The sequence below is a fragment of the Chiroxiphia lanceolata genome, chromosome 1 (genome assembly GCF_009829145.1).
Source record: "Chiroxiphia lanceolata isolate bChiLan1 chromosome 1, bChiLan1.pri, whole genome shotgun sequence".
Taxonomy (NCBI): Eukaryota; Metazoa; Chordata; class Aves; order Passeriformes; family Pipridae; genus Chiroxiphia; species Chiroxiphia lanceolata.
In genome coordinates this window covers 12,065,672-12,088,746 of record NC_045637.1, presented here as the reverse complement: position 1 = coordinate 12,088,746, position 23,075 = coordinate 12,065,672, and the positions used below count along the sequence as shown (strand labels likewise).

The 23,075-nt window shown below is 44.4% G+C and overlaps 1 long non-coding RNA gene across 4 annotated transcripts in view; it reads right to left on the bottom strand.

The window, feature by feature from the left end:
* The window catches only part of LOC116795224, a 29,384-nt gene extending 8,428 nt beyond the window's left edge, over positions 1 to 20,956 (bottom strand). For 2 of the 4 annotated variants that reach the window (XR_004360005.1, XR_004359995.1), the window contains exons 1-5: positions 20,421 to 20,956; positions 19,789 to 19,897; positions 15,337 to 15,450; positions 13,136 to 13,432; positions 6,519 to 6,761 (exon numbers count right to left, since the gene is read on the bottom strand). This is a non-coding gene — a long non-coding RNA (uncharacterized LOC116795224). Of the gene's footprint in view, positions 1 to 6,518; positions 6,762 to 13,135; positions 13,433 to 15,336; positions 15,451 to 19,617; positions 19,675 to 19,788; positions 19,898 to 20,420 lie in introns of all 4 variants that reach the window. The other 2 variants (XR_004360000.1, XR_004360007.1) reach the window with 2 other exon arrangements.
* Positions 20,957 to 23,075: the final 2,119 nt, after the last annotated feature.

Below are 23,075 nucleotides of genomic sequence, written 5' to 3'. Positions count from 1 at the left end.
AAACCTCTTTTGCTTGCTTTATCCCACTGCCATCTAATTCCTGTAACCTCTACCTGTCTCCCTGGCCCCTTGTATATTGCTTAGCACAAGCAATACACTTGGTTGTCCCACTGAGAGACAGAATCCTGGTGCAATACACAGGGAACCCTGTAGGCAGCTGATAGTTAAGATCAAATTTCAGTAGAAATACTGGTGAAATACAGAGAAGGTGGATGATGAACCAAAGGCCAGCACAGAGTGGTTCCTGCAGACATCACTACACCTACTTTGGTGTCTTCAGCAGGAGTCAGACTGGGCACGGAGTCTGGGACATTCTGTAGACCTCTTCTACTGTTGTTAGCAGTGGTGGAGGAGGATGGTTTTAAGGTCCCTTTCAGGCAGTTTTTGGCCAGAAAAATGTATGCATCCGAGATGCTACAGATGATTAGAATTATTTTTTGCTAGCACAGTTTATTAAAAAATGTCCTTGGTGATACCGCTGCTCAGTTGTTTGTTCTGCAAGTTACAACATGAAAATAAACAAATTTCTGCAAATAGAGAAAGGCCAGTTAGTCTCTACTAAATTCCCAATGAGTAGCACCTAAACTGTGGCCTCGAGAAGCTGCAAATTTTTTGTCAAATAGGGGTAAAATGGTCTAAAGCCTAAAGACTGGCCTCCACTGGTGAGATGCTGAAAGCTTTAGCACTCTGCTGTGGTCATTCCAGATGCTGGCTTGCTCCAAGCAGGTGATGTCCTCAGTTCAGTACCTGGAGTCTGTACAAGATGAGTAGAGCATTTCCAGCTTCTTGTGGCAGGAAGAAATCCTTAATTCAGCAGTCTCACTTCCCTGATTTCCATCACAGCTACTTGCTTCTTACGTGCCACTGCTGCTTGGCCATACTGGCCTATTATTGCAAAGATGGCAACTGGTGGTGTAACATTTTCTGCTGTGAGAAACACAGTCCCTTGCCACTTGCATAAAGAAATTCCTACAGCATAAGTCTATGTGTTTTTCCTCTGTGCACATAACCAAAACTATTTTTAGCTATGGCATGGGTCTTTCATAGTTATCACTGCTTATTTTCAAAAACCTTAACATTTGGCACGTGTCATATTAGTCCCACTGATTTTGTGTTGCTTTTCATCCCTATTCCCTTCATTCCTTGCCTTCCCCCCCTCAGTGGATCCCAGCCCATGGTCTCCTTCCCAACAGGCACAGGCTGTTTCAGCATGTCTGCCCCACTCAGATTTAACTTAGACCCTTCCCCCAACCTAAAATTAATAAACCCTTTTCACAATACTCAGTCACAGTGCTGGTGGCTTATTTCCAGCTCTTAAACTTACAAACCTATTTATAGCTCAAAAGGCTTGAAAAGAGATCATTAAGGCAATAGATTTGTGAATGTAGAACAAAGATCTGATTCTGGGATTTTCTGTAGGCAATTACTTAGTGTAAATAACAATGTTTGACACCTGCTTTCCTCTCCCACTGAAATCTCAAAGCAGTTACATATATGAATCCTTAACCCGAGTGCTGCAGAGAGAGGAGCTGCCCTTGAGGGTCTTAGACTGACACCATGTTCCAATCTAATATTATTTTTCTTTTAAATTCACTGACTTGCTCTTACTCTATGTCATGCTCCTCCTCACCTCAGAGGCTGAAGCAGGAGTGAATTAGACCTTCAAAGATTCAAATTATATCAAAAATATAGCACTGCAGTCCTGAATGGTGACATTCAATGGAGACCCTGAGCTCCTCACCGTATTCTAAGCCATTAAGCATTATCATTCATCTATAAAATATAGCACAGTTACACACTGATGCAGAGAGATTCTTTTTTTCCCTATTTCTTCATTTCCCTTCACTACTAATTTAATGTGACTATCATTCACATGGTGAGTGTGGGGCTCAGGAGCTCCATCCTAGTCCTGCTCTATAGTGACGACCCGAATACCTTTTTTTGTGCAAATTATGTTTTCCTGTTTTCCTTTGGTTCTGAAGAAAAATTGCAAACTTGCAGTTAGTGTTTGAAAACCAGTACTAAGTTGAAAAGTTCATGCATTCCTCGTGGGAATGCGCTTCAGAATTTCTCTTCTGGATTATGTCTCCACACAGAGAAATCAAGACTCAAGTTAACAGTCTCAAACCCCAAACAGGACTCAAGCTGAGTACGCAGCCATGTGAGTTTATCATGACTTTTTTATCCTCAAATGTGTATTTTTTTCTATTTCCCTGTCCCCCTTCAGGTCTAAGTGTCATTTTGCTGCTGGTCACAAAAGCTTGGCTCTGTTGTGCACCGGTTAACTCTTCCGTTCCATTGAGTCAGGCCAGTGTTACAAGGACAACCATGTTGACTTAACCAAGCAAAGCCATCCACTTGCACCTAATACAGCCCAAAGTTGGTGAAAGCACAGCATATTCCTTTTTATTGACTCTTTACTGTAAGCCTTGGCAAAGTTTTCAAAGTCCATTCAGTTTTCCCTGGGCCATCATCAACGTGCGACCAGAGGCCTCATTCTGAAGATTCCGGGCCATGCTCAAGCAGTGCTGTACGTTCAGAACTCCTCTATTACACAGATTTTTACATAGATCCCTTGTACCCAGAGATGTGCCTAAGAGACACACCTCAGTGACATTTCCACTAGAAAATAAGGCAAAAATTAACTCTATTTATGAGGACATTCATAAGGGCATTTTAATCCAAGTCAAAATATTAGGCTTTGGCAATGAGAATTCAAGTGTATGTTGTTGTTTTTAGTTACCTTCTGGGTGAGGGACTGTAACATAGTGATAAAATGGAGGCATAAGGAATGAGGTAAATGGTGGGGAGAAAATCTGGAATCACAATTCTTTAGGGCACCATGAGGTATGACTTGAGGGACAGACCAGAATTTTCTCTGTAGACACCAAGTGCATGTCTAAACATTGTCAGTTTCCACAGAGGTTTTCTTCCACTCATATGCAAAGCTTGACCTGGTTGGTCTTTTCACAGCTCATGTAATGAGGTGAATTAAAAACCCTCTTATCCTTATACTTTTTCAGTCTATTTGTGCAGGGCACAGTCACTTTGAAACTACGTTGGTGTAGTGGTTTGGACCTTGTTTTCCCCAGAGGATAAGAAAAGTGGTAGACCCCAAGGGGTGGAAACCCCTGGAAGTTTTGAAATTCTGTCCAATGAGCGCTCCTGCAAAAATGTAAACATATCACAACCAGACCGGAAGAGAAGAGTTGTAGTTTGAGGTTAGAAGAAGGTGGCCATGTTGTGAGCCACGAGGAAGGGGCTCTGAGCCCCACAGGGGGGCTTTGGCCCCCAGCCCCAGCTGGAGCCTGTGGGGACCTGGAACAGCATAATGCTGGGCTAGGTGCCTATAGTTATGCTGGGAGATGTTTTCTCCATCGTGGGCAGTGGCCGTGGCAGTGGCCGGAGAAAGCAGCAGCTGGCACTGAACTGAAGAAGCAACAAAGACATGCAGCACCAGAGAAGGGACTCCTGGAGGGAGACCTGAGGGAAGGAGAGTCAGCAGCTGAGTTCTACAGAGTTCTTGGGGGTAAGAACTGATACCAGACCCCCCAAAACTCCTTTGAGACCTCCTGGAAGGAGGAAGTTGATAGACTCTTACTTGAAAGAGCCTTGAAGTGCAACATGCACTGCAGAGAGGAGCTGAGAAGCTCGGACGTCCTGAGAGCTCAGCCAGGACGGTGTGGGAGGTTGGCCTTGAGGCCCTCCCTTGCTGCAAGCTACAAAGAAGCTCGCAGCCTGAGACAGGGCACAGAGGCCCTGCAAGGAGCTTGAATCTCCTGAAGATACCAGACCGTCACGAAGACCCCCTGTGCTTCGTGATATGACCGTGGTGAAACGACCTTGTCTGGGGTGACGAAGCCCACGGAAGACCACTCGTTTGGAGAGACGAGTGGCCGAGGGGGATACCCCCCTCGTGTGTGCTGGCAGAGATCCAGCTATCAGCTGCTACAAGAAACAACAGAGAGAGAGAGCCTGCTGCCTTAGAAGATGCTGCTGCTTAGTGACTGCTACTCTGAAGAAGCTGCTGCCCTGAGAGACTGGAAGGGATCTGTCCTTCTTTCCCTCCTGGACTTTTATTTGGAGGGGAGAAGAGATCTGATCCATTGTAAATACTTATGTCATGGTAGAGATAGTTGTAGTCGTGTGTATAATGTATTGTAGTATTTATTTGTACAGTCATTGTAATATATTCCCTTTCCCCATTCTGAGTCTGGTTGTGTTTTGTCTGGAAAAAACCCATCTCACATTGGGTTGAGATGTGGGAGGGGGGATGGAGCTAGGGAATTGGAATTTGGGCTATCTCAAACCATGACAGTTGGACTTGACAGAAAGACTTCACTGAGATTCTTTAATATTCTTCCTTGTTGTGTTCACTGGGCTGTGTTTATATGCCTTTGTCCACAGCATGTGCACCATCACTTTTTTTTCACCTGAAATATACCTTCACTTAGACTGAGAATTCAAAGGTTTGTGATATCCTTCTGTGTCTCATCCTCCATCCTTGGCCCAGCTACATCTCCTTTACACCTTAACAGAGACTCGTTGGAGTAGAGACCTGTTGGCTCTGTGGAGGTGCCAGATGCTCTAGGGCATAAAAAAATTGTGGCCCAGAACGGGGCCAAGTTGCTGATGAATAGGAGTGGCAAGTCCCAGATCGCTGATGTCTCTTGGGCCTGTTGGTGACTCCCCTGGATACACCTGTGCTAATGAAATGGTGCCAGTGCCCACCCTTGGGTCCTGGGGCCAGCTGGCATTGTCTGGCCATTTCCCTACTTTTAGCTTCACTTCCAAAACAAGTTTTCAAACTTCCTAACCTGGTCCAGGTTAACTCCTGAACCTTTGCTTAGGAGAGTGCTGCTTACTCTGGGCCATAATCATGGCCAAGACCACTCCAATGACTTCACAGTGTTCATGTTCCAGTGTTTGAGCCTGCTTTCTGGTACCCTTCATGCCAAACAAATGCTGACTTGCTTTGTGGTTTAGCAATATCTTATTTACAAACATGAAGAATTTTTTTCCCTGCTTGCTTGGTGGTAATTTCTTTGGATGCCCTCATTGTCTCCCAGTTTTCAGAGCACACATCCCTTGGCAGATCTGCAGCAACACTATGTGCATGTCTTCGCTACAGTTAAAAAGTGGCAGCAGTATTGTAGAGATACAACAGAAATCTCTGGTTTAAAGTAATCATAAACCATAGCTCAGCACTTCCCTTACTGATTTGCAGCAAGGTAAACCAATCCCTGCTGAATCCCAGGCTGCACATCCAGCTAGTCTTTCTGCAAGATAGACACATCCTATGCCCCAGGCTTCCAGGGTTTGAAGAGCCTGCAGGATCCAGTCCTAAATAGCTCACTAAAGGTCATGAGGAAAATCTGAACAGGATGTGGAAACAGGTCTTCCAATACACAACCCAGCACAACAGCCCCTGGGACATATTTTTCTCAAATTTAATAGGTGATGGACCTCATGAGGTGATGGCCTCATGAGATCCCACCTGTAGTACTGTGTCCAGCTCTGGGTCTCCCAACACAGGAAAGACATGGACCTGTTGGAGCAAATTCAGAGGAGGGTCACAAAGATGACTGGGGGCTGGAGCAAGTCTCCTATGAAGAAAGGCTAGGAGAGTTGGGGCTGTTCATCCTGGAGAAGAGAAGGCTCTGGAGAGACCTTAGATCACCTTTCAGTACCTAAAGGGAGCCTACAAGAAAGCTGAAGAGGGACTTTTTACAAGAGCAGGTAGTGATAGGACAAGGGAAAATGACTTCAATCTGCAGGAGGGGAGATTTAGATTGGATATCAGGAAAAACTTCTTTACCGTGAGGGTGGTTAGGAACTGGAACAGATTGCCCAGAGTTGGGGACGTCCCACCTCTGGAAGTGTTCAAGGCCATGTTGGATGGGATCCTGAGCAACCTGGTCTAGTGGAGGGTGTCCTTGCCCATGGCAGGAGGGCTTAGAACTGGATGATCTTTAAGGTCCCTTCCAACCCAAACCATTGTATGATTCTCTTATTACGTCCCTTAAATTTTCTTCCCTCTGTAAACGTACATGGGAGCAACCTTAGTTTGTATAGGCCAGGGTCATAGCTCCAGAAGTAGTTGGAAAGCAAATCCCAGGGGAAAAGAAGGAGCTCCATTGGGCAGAGGAATGCTAATTCTATGGTCCACAAGTCTTAACTGTATGTGTGTTCATATGCTACAACTCAAAGGTGAGTAAAACAACTTGCATGACAGTGATATATGTAGGAAGGCTAAAAAAAATATAATCCCTGTAAAACACAAAGGGTGAACAAAACACAGAGAAGTAGAAGAAAATGGGGATTTGTCTGCTCAAAGTAGGACCTTGTTAAGCAGAGGCTGATAGGGAAAAGGAGGCACCTGACAGGAGTAGAAGGACTTGCAGAGCATTCTCACTCAAGAGAGACCTGGGAAGGCAGCATGGGAAGAGCAATGGAAAAGAGCAAGGAAGGCAAATTATGTGTTGTCTGCAGAGAGCTGCTACAGAAGTCCAGCTAACCTTTGCCAACTGTACTCTGGCAGATAGGTACTCCTTGTGAAGATGAAACGTAGCACACGTGGCTCCAGACACAAGAGCATCCTCTGCACCATCTGTGGGGGGGCTCTCCAGCGTCCACAGGGAACAGAAACACTCAAGAGCAAATCAAGTCTCATTAGGGGCAGCTCTGGTGAGTCCTGGAGCAGATCCTGGCAGGTGCTTGTCGCATTCAGGATGTAGTGGTTCAATATGCATGTATTAACACTGGGGAAAAATAAGGGTAAGGTTAGGGTAAGGCAATCACTTTCTTAGTAACATCAAGTTCACACATTTCCCCACTTACTAAAACAGCAATATTTTAAAACAACCTTTTTATTTTCCACCATGCTTGGAACCTGGGGTCTTATTTATGCTGTCACATCCAGTCTGCTGAGAGAGGCAGGTTCTGTATCGTAGTCTGTGGTATGATTTTCTGTTTGTTCTTTTGAATGACTTTGCCCAAAGGGGTGATAATAAAAAAATGTGAAAGCTGGTGTCAAAATAATTTCTCTGAGCCTGGAATACACGCTTTTTTCATTATTCTTGACATTCTCTTTTATTTGTCTTTTTTCTCCTCTCCACTTACGTTCAGTATTAAAGCAAAGTAAAACACATAGTACAGATAATTCTGCTTTCAGATTTCTTGGCTAGCGTTGGCCCGCTCTCAAGTGGATATGTGGGACCTCTGAACATTGCATATGGTCTTTATATTCCTGTGATTTATGAAGACACATGATTTTCCATTCACAAGTGCACAAGAGCATGGTCATATGACTCCTGCTATTGGAAGTCCTCCTGCTATTTAGCCAGAGCCAACAGCTACAGAAGCATCCCAGAAGCAATTTAATCCAGCAGCAAACTTAAAAATAAAAAGAAATGCTCAATATTGTCATACAGATTATTCAAAACAGATCTTATTGGGTCCTTCCATTCTGCTGGCCAAGTGGGTGATGCTTCCAAGAGAAGGGGAGCTAACCCACTGCTTCATGCTTGTTATTCATTTGGGTGGAAAACTGGGATTTGGAAGAGCTTTAGGAACAGACCCTCCCTCCCTCTAATATTTAGGCGGCTGTCAGGGATGTCTGGTGTTTTCTTGGTACATGATGTGGTGAAGAAAGGAAAAGGGCCCATGTTGCTGTAAGGCTGCTTACGTGTGCTGTGACACAGTCTATAAGGAAGTGCCAGTGTTAATGCTCCCACTCCATCTGTGTGGCTCTTGGATGTCCTTAGTGCATAGAGAGCAGGAGCCAAATGGCAGCTAAGCAAGGTTGGAAAGGATCAAGAACAGATGATGTTGTTCCAGAGATAATCCTCAAATAAGGTTGTTTTAGGCAGAGAACTAGTCTCATGGTGATACCATATTGACACCCAACCACTGGCAAAGGGGTTTCTCCACCTCTCAGCCCTCTTCGGCTTTTTCCAAATTGTTTCCTCCCTACCTCAGATTTCCTGTTTTAAAGCCAGCTGTGAGGCACCTGGTCTGCTTCTAAACACACAGGTATTTCATACATTTAACAAAAGCAGAGGGCTGATTTTTGAACAAATGCCATCGTTTCGACATTTGCATTTCAGAAATAGCATCTCCAAACCTGTATGTCAGGGATGACATCTCAGGATCAGATGTGGTTTGGCTGGAACCACGGCATTGTTCCTGGGCATGGCTGCTTCTCCCAGAGGCAGAGTAGGGTAAGGATTTGTGCTCTCAGTCTAAATAAAACATAAGCTGACATATTTTCACTCTTTAGTATAGACAGGTCAGCAGTTCTTTAAGCAATATATTAGATGATGTACTGACATGGAGAACACAGTGGTGCAGCTCCCACATCAAAGACAATGAAAAAGGTGGGAAAATGACAGATGCTCCATGTGGGGTTCTTCAATCCACCTATGTCTTTAACACCCACAGCTGAAAAATGGTTCAAATGAAAATTATTGTTCACTCTGGGTTCCTGGCAGACCATAGTGCCACAAAGCTTGTAAAAATGAATTGGGTGCCACAGTCAATTGGTCTTAGCTACTGAAGTCACTGCAAAAATAGGATTTGCCTCGTGGCTGAAACAAGGGGTTGGGAATCTGCTGGCATCTGTTAGTCTCCACCACTGATTTGAAATGGTGGCTTGGGGCAAGGCTTTGTTTTCCTCCTTGTTCTCCTGCCTCCACCAAATAGTATTTCCGGCCTTGCAGAAATGCTGGTGATGGGAAATTAGCAAGGTGTACCGAGAGCCTGGCACAACACGAACCCTGCTGCAAATTCCAGGGACTGTTCACTGCAAGGACATGGGTTAAGTAAATGTGCTGGTTTTTTTCATTGTGGCTGTTTCTGTCTGTCAGCAGCAGTGGGAACACAGCAGTGAATGCATCATCACTGTTCTCTGATGCAATGGAGGAGCTGGACCACAGGCTGAGCATGGGAGGTTTCTGAAGGCAGGGTGCACAATTGGTTTTTACATGGAGACATACATATTTTCCTGGTATGGGTGATGCACACAACGTGAACAGTTCAGAGAATTGCTTTGAGCAGACACACTTTGCGAATAATGTTTGTTTTGTTTCAAAACGAACATGAAGTGATTGAAAAGCACGAAGGTATTGGCAGTGCCACAATGAGAAAATTATAAATGCACTCGCACGAGAGGTGTTGACTGAATTCACATACCAGGGCACCTCTGAAGCTCAAATTTGTGAAAGAAAAAAGAGAGCTGTGTCTTCAGATCCTGCAGTTTTTCAATGGGTTTTGAGTGCCCAGGACCTTTCACCATTTTAAAATACCTAACACTTGATATTTGGATTTAATAAAAAAATGGGCATTGATGCACTTTCTTCAGGTTGATTTAGTGGTTCCTGGATTGGGATGCAGAGTCAAGGAGATGCTGTCACTGAAAGTCAAATATTGATGTTGGTGGATGCAGGGTGGCTGTGGCCTGTCTGGCTCCCAAACAGTGAGGCTGGCAGGAGGGGCCAGGATGGATTGCACCAGAGCAAGGGATCAGGCGTGCTCCAGAGCAGAATAAATCAGCCCACTTGTAATTAGGCTGTCAGGAGGAAGACTGTTTCCCCATTACACAGCACACCATTTATTTTTTACAGAGTTTGTGTTGTTTAGGTTCTTTCTCAATGTACAGAATTGCATTATTTTTTTTTTTGTTCTCAAATCCAGTCCTGTAGTTCACCAGACAATTCCTCCCAGCAGGTACTTCTGATTAATAGAAAGTGCTGTGAGGTCTCTTCAGGACACAAGGATGACTAACTCTGCAGCAAGTATCTCCAGCATAGATCAAGCAATGAGATTCAACCGAAGGACCTAGAAGCAGGTTCTGACCTCCTTTACGCCAGCTGGAGTCTCAAGTAACTCCAGGAGCTTCAAAGGCTTTATCTGTCTTGTTTTAGTATAAATAGTCCAAAATCTAAGGTCACCTCCCTGCTGTCAGCAGCAGCAATTGTTTCACATGGGCAAGGGTGGATCCTAGCCTAGCTGGGTTTGGGATGATCTCTGTTTTTTACACCACTCTGGCAAACAAGGTTCAATTTGGAGAACCCTGGCCCACACTGAGTTGTGCCTTACCATAAGATCAGCTTTTTAAGCATGCAAAATATGAGGTTTTCCTAGGTGGTCTGCCATCTCACCTTTCTCTCAGTACAGTGAGTCAGAAATAGGACCTTGCTGGCACACAGGTGGAGGGACCGGTAACTGAGATCATTGGATAGAAATGGCCTGAATTCTGCCCTTCTTCAGCTCTTAACAGAAACAGTGACTTGGATAAAGGAAGAAGAGGAGGAGAGCAGCTAGAGGGAAGATTTCATGAATAAATTTGGGTAATTTCAGTATATAATTTAGGGTTTATTACTGTTATTATATATATTTTGGATTGGACACACACTACTCAGATCCTCACTACTGCAGTCTGGAAATATGAGGAGCTATCTTGACGTGTTAGAGAGGGACACAGCTATGTTGCTGCATTATTTTTTAGAACAAATGTGACCTTTTTTCTTTTTTGCCAACATTGCCTGCAGGAAGACTTTGGCCATCCCTGGGTTTTACATTACCTGCAGAATGAGTCTCATTTTCCACCCCAAGCCTTACGTGGCAGGATGTGATTGTCAGACACTGCTCTACTTGCTCCATGCACATGCTCTGACAGCACTGACATGTTTATTATGATTAATAAACATTATTATTCATAGCACAGTGACAGCTAGAGATTCTAATTATGCATTAGAGCCCTGTTACTTTAGGCCTGGTAGAAACTCATAGGAAGAAGCAGTAATTTAAATAGACAAAGAATGTTATTACGGTTTTACAGGTGAGACACAGAGAGATTTGAGAATTCATCCCATGCCTCACAGGAAGCTTTGCAGAATCAAAAGCTGAACCTATATTCCCCAAGCTCCAACCTCTAATTTTACTGAGACGAAAATGCAGAAGGAAAGCCACTTGCATACAGTCAAGTGCATCACAGGATACACACTCATTCTCTCAGCTCCATAGAGCTGAAGCACTTCAGGGGTTTTTTTGTTTGTTTTGTTTTTGTATTTCCCTTTCCTGGTGATTAATTCTTCTTTTCTTTTTTGACTTACAGCTTATGAGTCACTGTTGTACAGAGAAACTTCTCATTCAAAACAAATGGAGCTCAATTTTAATCAGGAAATCAAACAGCATTTCTTTTTCTTTTTTTATATCAAAGCAGTACCAGATTGGGCCCTACAAAAAAAACCCTCAAGTTCTGTGTGGACTAACATTTGGTTGCCTTTTACTGCACCCAGTACCAGTTTCTTTCCAGAGGCTAGTGTGGAGCATTTCAACACTTTTCTACTGATGGATTTCCTCGTCCTGCTGGCAGTGGGTTTAATCTGGTACTGCCCAGGACATTTGATATGATCATATACAAATACCTCAGTAAGTTCTCTCTGGTTCATTTAAGCATGAAGTGATGTCTTCATGATCTCTGCTGAGATTGAGATTCAAATCTGTCTTGAAAACGGTTGTTTTCCTGTCCTGTTGTTCCTGAGAAATTTGCTGACCACTGTGACCTTCTGGGGGGGCAGCTCAAGAGCCACCTCTGTATTCTGGCCTATGTCTGACCATGACTGTGCCATCCTGTTTTTCCCCATTTATCCCTGTGCTTGAACTTATATTTTCAGCCTCCTCAGGTGGTTTGTTTTCTAACAGAAATTACCTTGCAGTTGTACCTTGTGTGAGGAATGAAATGGGTAAGGATTATTTTCATATCAGCATTTGCTTTCCTCTTTCTCTTAGCTACCATGCTTCATTTCATGTCATCCTCAGCCAAGCAGGTGCAATAACAACTTGCCAGTCTACACCATGCTATGGGTCCTGTCCCAAACACCTCTAGGCTACAGCCTCTATAAAACCTTTGGCAGACCTGTGGGCCAGATGGGGACATTCAAGCACTTAGCACATAGCCTAGGACTGTTCCTGGTGGCATTTCCATGGATGGAGAGAAGTCATCTGTCCTTCCTCCAGAGGGGCAGCATCTTTAGGATACCAAATGCAAGTACAGACAATGGCTCGAGATATAACAATGTGCAGTTATTAATGTTCCCACACAAAAAAGCTTACAGTACCAACTCCCTCTGCAAAGGTGACCATTCAGCACACAGAGGTGACTTTCTGGCACTGCTGGTCCCCCAGCCCACATATCACTTGGTGTGGATACCTTTTAGAGGTTATAAATACATGGGTGCCAAGACACTGCCAATTCGATCAAGGACGTGGACTTGTGGGTTGTTTTGTCTCCTAGGTACTGCAAACCAGAACAGCAAAGTGCTTTCCTCATTATGATGTTAATTTTTGCAAGGGAGGTAAAACAAAGCAGACTTTTCCTAAAGGAAAGAGCAGATGGGAAAAATCTCAAGGCATGCTGCATTTTGAGTAAAAAGAAGGCATCATGAATGGCTGGATTTGAAGTATGATTTAGTCTGCTCTCTCCTGTTCCCTTTATTTAAGGACAACAGCTGACTGCCTTTCCACTGTATTTCAGAGGATGCCTCAAATGCATATTTCAACACCAGGCATCTGCTCCTTCCCAAACACTGAACAGCCACAGCATAACACTGTTTATAGCTGTGAAGTTCAGGGACATTAAGCATCCAAACCAAAAAGACTTTCAGGTGGATATTCAAGTATAGAGGGACTTGAAAATTTGTGATGCCTTGAAGACAAGGGACTTTTTCTTTTCTTTGGAGAAATGAGACTGTTTAACTCTTCCTGATCAGTACTGAGCATATCAAACATCCATGGGTTTAACCACAGATGCCAAGTAGCATCTGGAGAGTACATTGGCTGTGAAGCAGCATGTGCAATAACAATGTTGAAAGACTTGGAGCCTGCTTATCTGTCCCTTGAGGACCCACTGGACAGAGAGCTTGACATTCTTCTTGCACCTTCCACCTCTCTTGGGCATGATAGACTTGGCTCCTCCTGAGAGCAAGAGTCGACCATCCACTTGTGGACCATCCACTGAGTACACACAAGGAAGGGAGCTCTTGTGCCATTTCCCATCCAGCTTCCTCATGAATATACATTGATAGACTGTAAGAAAAAACTGAGCTTACAAACCCCGGGCTGTTTGATTTACCTTGACAACAGTTGTGTTGCAGTTCCTGTATCTTTGTGGTTTTGCTTTCTCTGTGCTTTGGCATTTTAAACCAGTGGCTGATGTCAAAACAGAATTGGGCTTTCCCAAATTTTCCACTTTTGATGGCAATCTTGTCAGACTTCTCAAACCACAAAGATGTATGGGTGGTGAGGGTTCTCTGAATGGCCAGACACTGCAGGGAGTGGTGCTGACTGTTCATTTATGTGTCACTCTGAGTCACTTGCTGAACCCATTGACAGAGATGGGAAACCACAGTACTTGTCAAGGTACAATGTTCTGAATTAAACCAAAAAAAAACCACTTTGGATTCACACATATTAAAACCTCTGGGGAGAAAACATTGTTATTTGAAATGAAAAATTATAAAAAGGAAGCTCCACTGGATCAAGGAGTCCGCTGGAGAGTAAAGCTGAAACATGGTGCCAGATCCCTTAAAACACTAAATGAGGAGTTCACCAATTAGCAATGTATGTGAACAGCTCTCTGACCTGAGTTCAGTTTACTCAGCACACATTATCTGATGGCTTGGAAGTGAGAGGGAAGTTGTTCCCAAGAGGCAGAGGGTCACTGTGATCTAATGTCTGCATTTGCAAAGCCAAGACTTGTTACTCATCCCTTAAGTGCCTATTTTAAATAGCATTATTTTTAAAAGTAGCCACAAGACAGATTTGTAAAGCAATTCCTTGTACAAAACCATTGGTTCCAAGACTAGTACCCAAGTAGCATTTTCACATTGTAAATATAGTCTGTGCATTTCAGATTCTCCCTGTGGTAAATAATGGATTAAGTAATGAAAATCACATTATAATGAGAATGACATGAGGCTTTAATGAGACTAGAGCTAGGAAAACTAAGCCAATTTTCTGTTCTCCTCAGAAATCAGGCTAAGGTTTATCATTAACATATCATGATCAGCTTTAATTAGGTAATTAATGACAGTAGCAAGATAATAGCAAGGTGCTTGGCAATGTTATTCTAGCCAGTGTGCAGACACATCACAAAAACCTGACCTTTGTTTAGAAAAGTTTACAACTCAAGAGAGAAGACTAGAACAGAAAGTCCACAGCTGCCAACCTTGGGAGCACCCCACCTACAGGGTGATGGCAGGGTGGACTCCTCCCTACCCTTTCTGTTGAAGCCGAACCCTGCACGAAGAAAGACCAAAGAGGGCTCTCACTGGTAAGGAGCCTCTGGCATTCCCACCAGGAAGAGCAAGCCCCAACTTCTGTTCCTCACTCCTCGTGTTATTTATATATTTACTACCATGAAGTGGGATCGGAAAAGTTCCCTGGTGCAAGGATCAGCCAGCACTCCTCATTCCCCCCCCCGGAAGACCCCAAACAACATGCTACAGAGGCAGGGTCTCTTTTGCTTGCCTTCTCTTGCAGATCCACTCCTTTTTGCACAACAGACCAGCTACAATTAGGGAAGTATAGAGAACATTTCCTTCTCTCACTGACCTCCAGCAAACCTGTGAAGATACTCATGTAGAAAGGGAAGCAGTAGCTTTGAAATCTCTCAGGCTGAGGGCGTGAAACTTAGGTCTTGCTGTTTCTGGGCAAGTGCTTGAACTAGCAGATTTTTATACAAAAAGAGGGAGTTACCCATTCCAGATATAGTCAGGAAGAAAAGAAATGCTAACTGGCAATCTGTCCCCAAGGGCAGGATTATGGTTATGTGTGAGAGTTCTCTGCAAATCCCTGGACTGGATGATTGCCCTTGCCACGTCCTGACTGTGTGCCCAGGGGACACCAAGGTGTGCAGTAACCTTCCCCTCTCTTCTACTCTCTGGCTTTCGCAGGAAGAAGACATGGATGTATGGCTTTGAAGTCATGACCCGCCCCAGCCAGGTCCTGGTTTGGCTGTATGGAGGACTATAAGGCGAACTGTGGTTCATCAGTGTTCTGCACTGGTAGATGTCTCAAGGTACAAGCTGACGCCTAATCTGGGCTTTCAAATGAATACCTAAGTCAGAGAGAAAGGTGGCATTTCCAGGGTTGACTCCTTTTTCACATTTCAGTCTGTCTGAGCAATGTCCTCTCAGCACCTCTATGCTGTGGGCCCCACTCTGGGGTGCCAGTCTCCTCGTTGTGGCAGTGCCGTAGGTGCCTTAGCCCTTGTCATGCTGAGGGCCATCTGGCTGCCATTCTGTAGCCTGCCTTTCACTTGCACATTTGTACCTTTTCTCCTAAGCTGCCATAAGAGTGTTTTCCAGCTCTTCTGGGACAGCTGTTTTCCTCTGTTGTCAGTTGTTCTTGCATTGTTCTCATGCTGTTACTCTTATGGCCTTGATCCTGCAAACTTGATACTGTTGTTAAGGTGTGTTCCCAAGGGGAGCAACTGCCTCTGGGGTGAGAATCATGCCCACCCTTTATATTCTCGTTGGAGGTAGCTTTCTGTGACTGGACCCAAAAATATACAGATTAACAATCAGCAGGCATGCAACAACCACTCGGGTCAAAGTGTTCTCCCGACAGCATTGCAACCAGGAATAAAGCACAAATTCCTTCAAAACAGTTCCCGATGAAAACTGTTTGGTTATTGTAGGACATTGTAATGCGGGGACCCTCCTACATGGAAAAGACACCCAAGCAGGGGGCCTCATTACTTGTTTTCCCAGCTGGCTGCTCAGAGAATTTTCCTTTTCCTTTATCTGTCTCTCTACTTCAACGCTTGTGCCTTGCTGTCACTGATAGGCTGATAACAGCAAGGGCTGTTTGATAAGATGACTGCAAATGGCTCCTTAGCTCAGGATGTGGTTATGACTGTATCTGAGAAAACTCATACATCCAGGCACTTGTCTTCACAGTTCATCATTCTTTCAACCAGCTGATTGAGAAATGTACTGAGCTCTTCCAAGAAAAGAACTCATGAGATGTTCAGCTCAACTTAAGATCAGGCCTTTAAAAGAATTTATTGTAAAAAAGACCATCAGCATCACCAGTTCTACAGTGATGGCCTGTGTTAAGATTTCATGATGTTACAGAAGTGTGGATCTGCTTCTTTGATGCAAACAATGATGTCAGTTCATGACTGATGAATTTTTTTTAATCGCCTTTATCTTTAGATCCACCCAGTAATTAAGACTTGGAAAAGGACTGTACCTATATGTTTGCATGCAAAAGATGATGCTCTGCGTGGAGTAACTGATTATATTAGCAGTTTCAATTCTGACTGAAGAGTTCCTTGGGCCTGCCAAAACTCAGGAGTCAATCCAGCTAAGAAAGATATGATTTGGTTGTATCTTTTCCAACTGCTGTAGGAGATTGACTTCAGCCAGAGTCCAAACCAGGACAAACCGAGACAAAGCACTGGGAACACACAGATAGAGAAGGCTCAAACTGAGAGAGCCCAACTTCCCAGCATCCTGGACAGCAGCCATGAGAGGTTTATTACTGTAATGATACATGAGATAGAAGGAAAGATGACTAACAAACCTTTTGCTTGAAGTTGTGGCTGAGTGTCTCATAACCAGAAACACTCAACTGCCTTTAGGTAAAACCTTCCATCAGTCCCAAAGAGCAGACTGTTCACTGAGTGAGTAAACTGAAGCCGGGACACAGCAATTTCCCAAATCACTTGCCACTGCTGATTTCCACCCCTGGTGCTCTGAGCTCTAGCACACAGCTCGCAGTGCCCTGGCTCCAGATCAGTGTTGGCTCGACGACGTCTAACATAACTCACACATTACACATTGTCTAGGGTTCGGCTGTCATGGCTATAAACAGCAAAATAAGTCAAGATAAGAGATTACCCAGATTACTGGCAACAGTAGAAGCCATAGAGGAACATTGGCAAGGCTGCTTTTGCTATCTGGAAGAAAGCTGAGTAGAGAGGAAAACAAGGCTCTGCTCGTACTGGGGGTACAGTCCTTGGCATCCTGCTAGGAGAGCGGGATACAAGCTGCCCTCACCCAGGATTTATGACCAGCCACCCTGTCAGCTCAACAAGGCTCTGTACCACATTAGGGCATCTCCCCAAGCAAAACATTTGCCCATGGCATGGCCCTGCTAAAGGTTCAGACATGCAGTGGAGTCACTAAAGCCTAAGAAGGCTCCACATAGCACATAATCTTCTGCTCCATCATATGCTTACCCTGAGCTGGAGGCAAAAGGGTTATACACCAACACCCTCCACAGCTCCTATTTGCAACAGGCCAACCCTCGTTAGAAAGGGGTCGGGGTCATTTCAGAATGGGAGCCCATGGGTGCCCAGAGCAGTGGTGGGTGTCCATGACAGCTGAGCTGTTCATAGACGCACTCTCACTCCTTTGAGAATAGCAAGGAGAGCACATTCATCCAACCCTCTTTCACTGAGGCTTAACATAATGTGTTTCACCCCTCGGCTGCCGAAGGCAAAGTGTGTGAATCAGTCAGATATTGCAGCACAGCTGACATGTAGGAACTCAGCCATGTGTCTCAGCCCTCTGGGCTAACTATTGTCACAGTGTCCTTCCTCCTGCATTTATCTTGGCCTGTTTATGACCCTGTGTGTTTGGGTCACATCAGATTTATTTTGTGCCTTCCCTTGGCAGGGGACAGGTTCCCACTTCATTTTTGCCATGCATTTTTCCCTTTTCTGAGCTGCTGTGGTTTAGACTCTTTTCCTTCCACGCATGGGGGTGCTTTGCTGAGCTTCAGAAATATTTTTTATGATTTCACTGAAACACCCCATTTCTGAGCCTTTCTATTAATATTCAGACGTTCCTCTATTGTTCACCATGCAAGTAATAAAGCTCTTTCCATAGGAAAGCAAACAAACAGCTTAGCACTAAAATCTGTTTAAAACAGATAAAGTTTAAAGCCTTACATAAAAAGTGGGTCTGATTTTTGCAGTCCTCATTGTACTCAGCGGAGCATTTTGTCATTATAACTTTGGACTACAGCAAAAGAACCTTGCAATAAAAGGCTGCCATAAATTGACCTTTTGTTGCAAATTCTGCCATTCAAGCATAAAGCAGCAAGAAAGGCTACATAAGCTGTGTTAAAAGTAGGTCACTGTACACCCACTGTTACCACGGCTGGTCCTGGCTGCGTGTTGCTAACCGGGTCTCTTGGTTGGAGCAGCGATAATGCACACAGGCGAGATGGTGAACTCATCACACCACTTCATACAGCATAGAAAGGCCCTGTGGTGTTGGGGGGGTAGTTGAAAGCCTTGTTCCTGGGTAGGGCAGGACTCCTGTGGACCATCTATAGGGCTGCTTTCTGAGAAATGGGGAATCCTGGTAGCAGGGATGGTGTTTCTGCAGAGAGCCTGGTGGCTGGTACTGCCACCCCGTAGGTAGGTCTTGGTACTGCAGCAGTGACACTGGGAGCTGGTGGGAAGCTCTACTGGTAATACTACAGCTCTAGATGCAGCAACAAAACTGCGGGTCTGCACTGCCTAGCCTAGCCAAGCCTCTCTCTCTCCCCACCGTGCTCACATCCAGAGCTGGGACAATCCGACCTGCATGAACCTCCCTGCCATGGTGGTAGTCTTTTCCTCTAGCCCAGGGCATCTTTCCTTTCCCCAGCAAAGTCTGTTATGCTCTGGCACGTACCAGGTGTAGGGAAACAGAAGGGGATGAAGAAATGACTGCTCTGGGGGTCTCATCTCTTCCAGTCTCATTGGTTTAGTCTCCACCATCACATAAGGTCATCCAGACCACTGTAATATTAGCTCACTCTCAGCTATAGAGCAGAGAAAAAGAGACTTTTACCTCTTCCACAACTGTCTGAACTGTCATTGATTCTTCACTGTTGGTCCTCTGAAACATTCAAGTGGTCTCAATCTCTGCAGCTCCAGGAAAGTCCAAGTTAAAACAACAGCTGTGGCTTAACTCACCCTGTCCCCTTCCAGGGCTACATTCTCTGCATGATGCCTGTTAGAGGACACCTGGGATTTTCCAGCATTGTCAACATCACTAAAGAGAAAGTTGAATCCAAGACTCCAAGAGTCAACAGGTCCTTTCTCTATTAACTCCTCTGGGTTGGCTACGGACATTACCTCAGAAAACCACCATATTCCAGGAAAATGCGTAAGTGCACAGAGCTCTAAAATTCACTCTGAATTTGAGTGAACGAAGCTCAGGGTCAAATGTTTCCTTGACTCAGATCCTAACCAGCATACTACAGATGATAGGAACCGAGTGAGTCGTAGTAACTCCTCAAGAGAACAATTGTAACATCCGTATTTCCCCTGACTATCCAAACCTGTCTGACTCAGCTGCACTGACTGGTCCAAAACAAGACTGTGTTCAAGATCCAAGCTTGTCCTGGAGGTTGACAGCAGACCCTGGCAGGTGATGGAGTGCAAGAGCACTTCCCCAGAACAATTCTGCCTTGTCCTCAGCTCAAGGATTTCCTGTTAAATCTTTTACTCAGCATCAGGAAGGAGACTTCATTTACTATCCTTGACATACAATGACATGATAGACTGAAGAGAAATTGTTCTCCTTTATATCTCTATTATAGACTTACATAGTGAAATAATACGTAGCCTTTGATCTTGTTCTGTGTTCTGTATCATCTTTGCAGCTGATTGAAAAAAACCAAAATATAAGATGAGTTGATTTAAAGACATTCAAAGTAACAGACTAGCTAGATTTTACAATTTGTACTGAATTATTTATTGCACGATAAATAACTTACCTGTTTTAATACACAATCTGTCCACCCATCCCCTTCCATGGGCTGCTGTTCAAAATGGCTTAAACACCATCAGAGGAGAGAAGAAGCAATGGGAGCAAGATGCTGGTGCCTGGTCATCAGAGGAAGAAACAAAATGTGGAATTTGTTTGAGGTTTTTTTAATCGTAACCCTGATAGATATTGAGCGGGAAGGTTCTTCCCAATATTTCTGTGACAGTTCTGAGTGGTCCCAAATTGATGTGTGTTTCTCTATACTGAATAAACACAGCCTAGGCAGAATGGGTGCCCATTCTGCCACAGAGCCAGAACATCACAGCTTGTGAGGGGCACTGTAAGGCAAGGAAAACCTGGTCTGACTGGCTTATCTGACATAGGAGGTGTTGCACTTAATGTGCATTTTCGACTACTTTTGAAGGACCTGCACCAAAATACATTGAATACACTTCTAGATATTATATACTAAAAGGTCTGTGACCTGTATGGCCCAGAAGACCCAAACCTAAACACAGACTGATTAGAACAATGCTCAGCATATGAGCGCCAAACTTTTTAACTCCCCCTGAAACAGAGCTCACAGAATTTCTGTTATCTTTGTAAGCCAGACTTTCTGAAGAGTTTATGCAGTCAAATTACCTGTGTGTTCACAGATGTATAAATGCACAGGTGTGCCCACCCCACAGAATCACAGAACAGTTGAGCACTTTTGGGGACCATCTGGTCCAATCCCCCGTCAAAGCAGGGGCAATTAAAGGAGTTTGCTCAGGGCTGCATCCAGTCAGGTTTCTAATATCTCCAAGGACGGAGATTCCACAACCTCTCTGGGCAACCTGCTCCAGTGTTTGACCACTGAACAGTAAAAAAGTTATTTCTTTCATTCACACAGAAATTCTTATATTTCTGTTTATGGCCGTTGCCTCTGGTGGTGTCACTGGGCACCACCACCGAGAAGGATCTGGCCCATCTTCCTTACTCCCCTCTCCCCTCCAGTCAGATATTTATAAACACTGATAAGGTCCCCTTCAGCCTTCTCTTCTCCAGGCTGAATAAGCCCAACTCTCAGCCTCTGCTTATATGGCCCTGAATCACCTTTGTGGCCTTTTGCAGGACTCAGTGCAGCAGGTCCATGTCTTTCATGTGCTGGGGAGCCCAGCACTGGGCACAGCACTCCAGATGTGTCTCACCAGGGCTGAGCAGAGGGGCAGGATCACCTCTCCTGACCTGCTGGCAATGCATGATGCATGATGCATGACGCAGACCGGGAGGTTGGTGGCCACCTTTGCCACAAGGACACATTGTGGCTCATGTGTCACTGCTCCCAGTTCTTTATCATCTGCAAACATGCTGAGGGTGCATTTGGCCCCATCCTCCAGGTCACTGATGAAGAGATTAAACAGTACTGGCTCAGTATCAACCCCTGGGGGACCTCAGTGGTAACTGGCCTCCAGGTGGATTTTGAGCTGCTGATCTCCACCCTCTGAGCACAGCAGTTCAGCCAGTTTTCAATCCCTCTCACTGTCCACTTAACTAGTCTGTACTTCAACATTTTGTCTCACAGGTGTTATAGGAGACAATGTCAAGAGCCTTGCAAAATAAACAGCACCCACTGCTCTCCCTTCATCCACTTAGTCAGTCATCTCACTGTAAAAAGCTGTTGCGTTGGTCAAACATGATTTCACTTTTATAAGTTAATGCAATTACTTGGGATTATTTTCTAGGGATCATAGTGAGGCTGATCAGTCTGTAGTTTCTCAGATTCTCCATGCCCACACTGAAGATAGGAGTAACATTTACCTTCTACCAGGCCTGAGGAATCTCCTCCAGTTACCACAGCCTTTCAAAGATAACTGAGAGTGGCCTCGCAATGACATTGACCATGTCCCTCAGTACTCGTGGGTGCATCCCATCAGATTCTATGGACTTGTATGCGTCTAGTCTGCCTAAATGTTCATTAAATTAATCCTTATCCATCAAGAGCAAGTCGTCCTTGCTCCAGACCTTCCCACTAGTTTCAGGTATCTGGTATTCCTGTAGGCAAATCTTGCTTGAAAAAACAAGGGAAAGAAGACACTGAGCACTTTGACCTTTTCCATGTCCTTTGGCACCAGTTTCCTTGCCCCATTTTCATCTTATCATCACTGCAACCAGGACTACCCCTGACTTTCATACTGCTGACCAGTTCTTCCACATTGGTAAGCATCAGGTAGAGCAGAGAACTTCCTTTGGATGGCTCCTCCATGCCTGTGTCTGGAAGAGAGTTATCCTCAATGCACTTTAGAAACAGCCATGCATGCTTGTCCCAGAAGCTACCAGGGTGGTTCAAGAACCAGACCTGCAAACATGAGGGTTCTCCCAGTTGTCTACTGCTTCTTCCCAATCAGGTGATTTGTAGGAGACATCTACCACAGTTGCTCACATTGGTCTGCCCTTTAATCCTGACCCATAAGCTCCCAGCTGGCTCATCACCCCTCCCTAGGCAAAGCTACAGGTACTCCTGCTGCTCTTTCACATGAAGATGTTTTCCAAATCTTAGCTGATTTCAGAGAAAGATCTATCTCAAGCATTCAAAGTTCCTACTACATTTTTCATGGAAAAATGTCTCCATGAGGGGGGCAGAGTGAACGGACAGACACACAACAGGACTGTGGGATGCAGAAGCTACTAGACCCTTCTCAGACAAGGGACTTCTTAGACAAAGTTATAGGACTCAAATAAATGGGAAAATCAGACTGCATTATTTCTACTTTGTACAAAGCAGTTCTGTATTTTTTTATAGAAGCATTGTGAGACTTTGAACCTTAAATTTCCAATTTTTCCTATTTCCTAAAAATAGGAAAAATATGAATGTTATTCTCAGAAGAAAGAAACAGCTACATCTTATGTGAGATGTTCCTTACACAGCAGGAGTCCAGATCACAAAATCATTATCCAGTCCTATCATTGAATGTACTTTCCTCAAAAATTTTAACTTGGCTACAGCCTCTTAAGAGTAATGTATGAACTTAAGGATTTTCAACTATCAGAGAAAATACAAAATATCATTCATTAGGTCTTATACATTGGGGCTCACATTTCTAGGTATCTTATGAGCACTGGAAGCTCCCACTAATGTCAGTTGTTTTTATAGTTTTGGCACCACACAAGCTATTATTGCTTATTTGTTCTTTACTGAAGGCCAGAGTCAGGTTTACACCAAGCTCGTAGAGAAGAATGAAATGAAAATCCCTAAGTCTCCAAATGCAGACACAGCTCCCACTTGCTGTTTCAGAGCCCTTCGTCTCTCAGATTTAC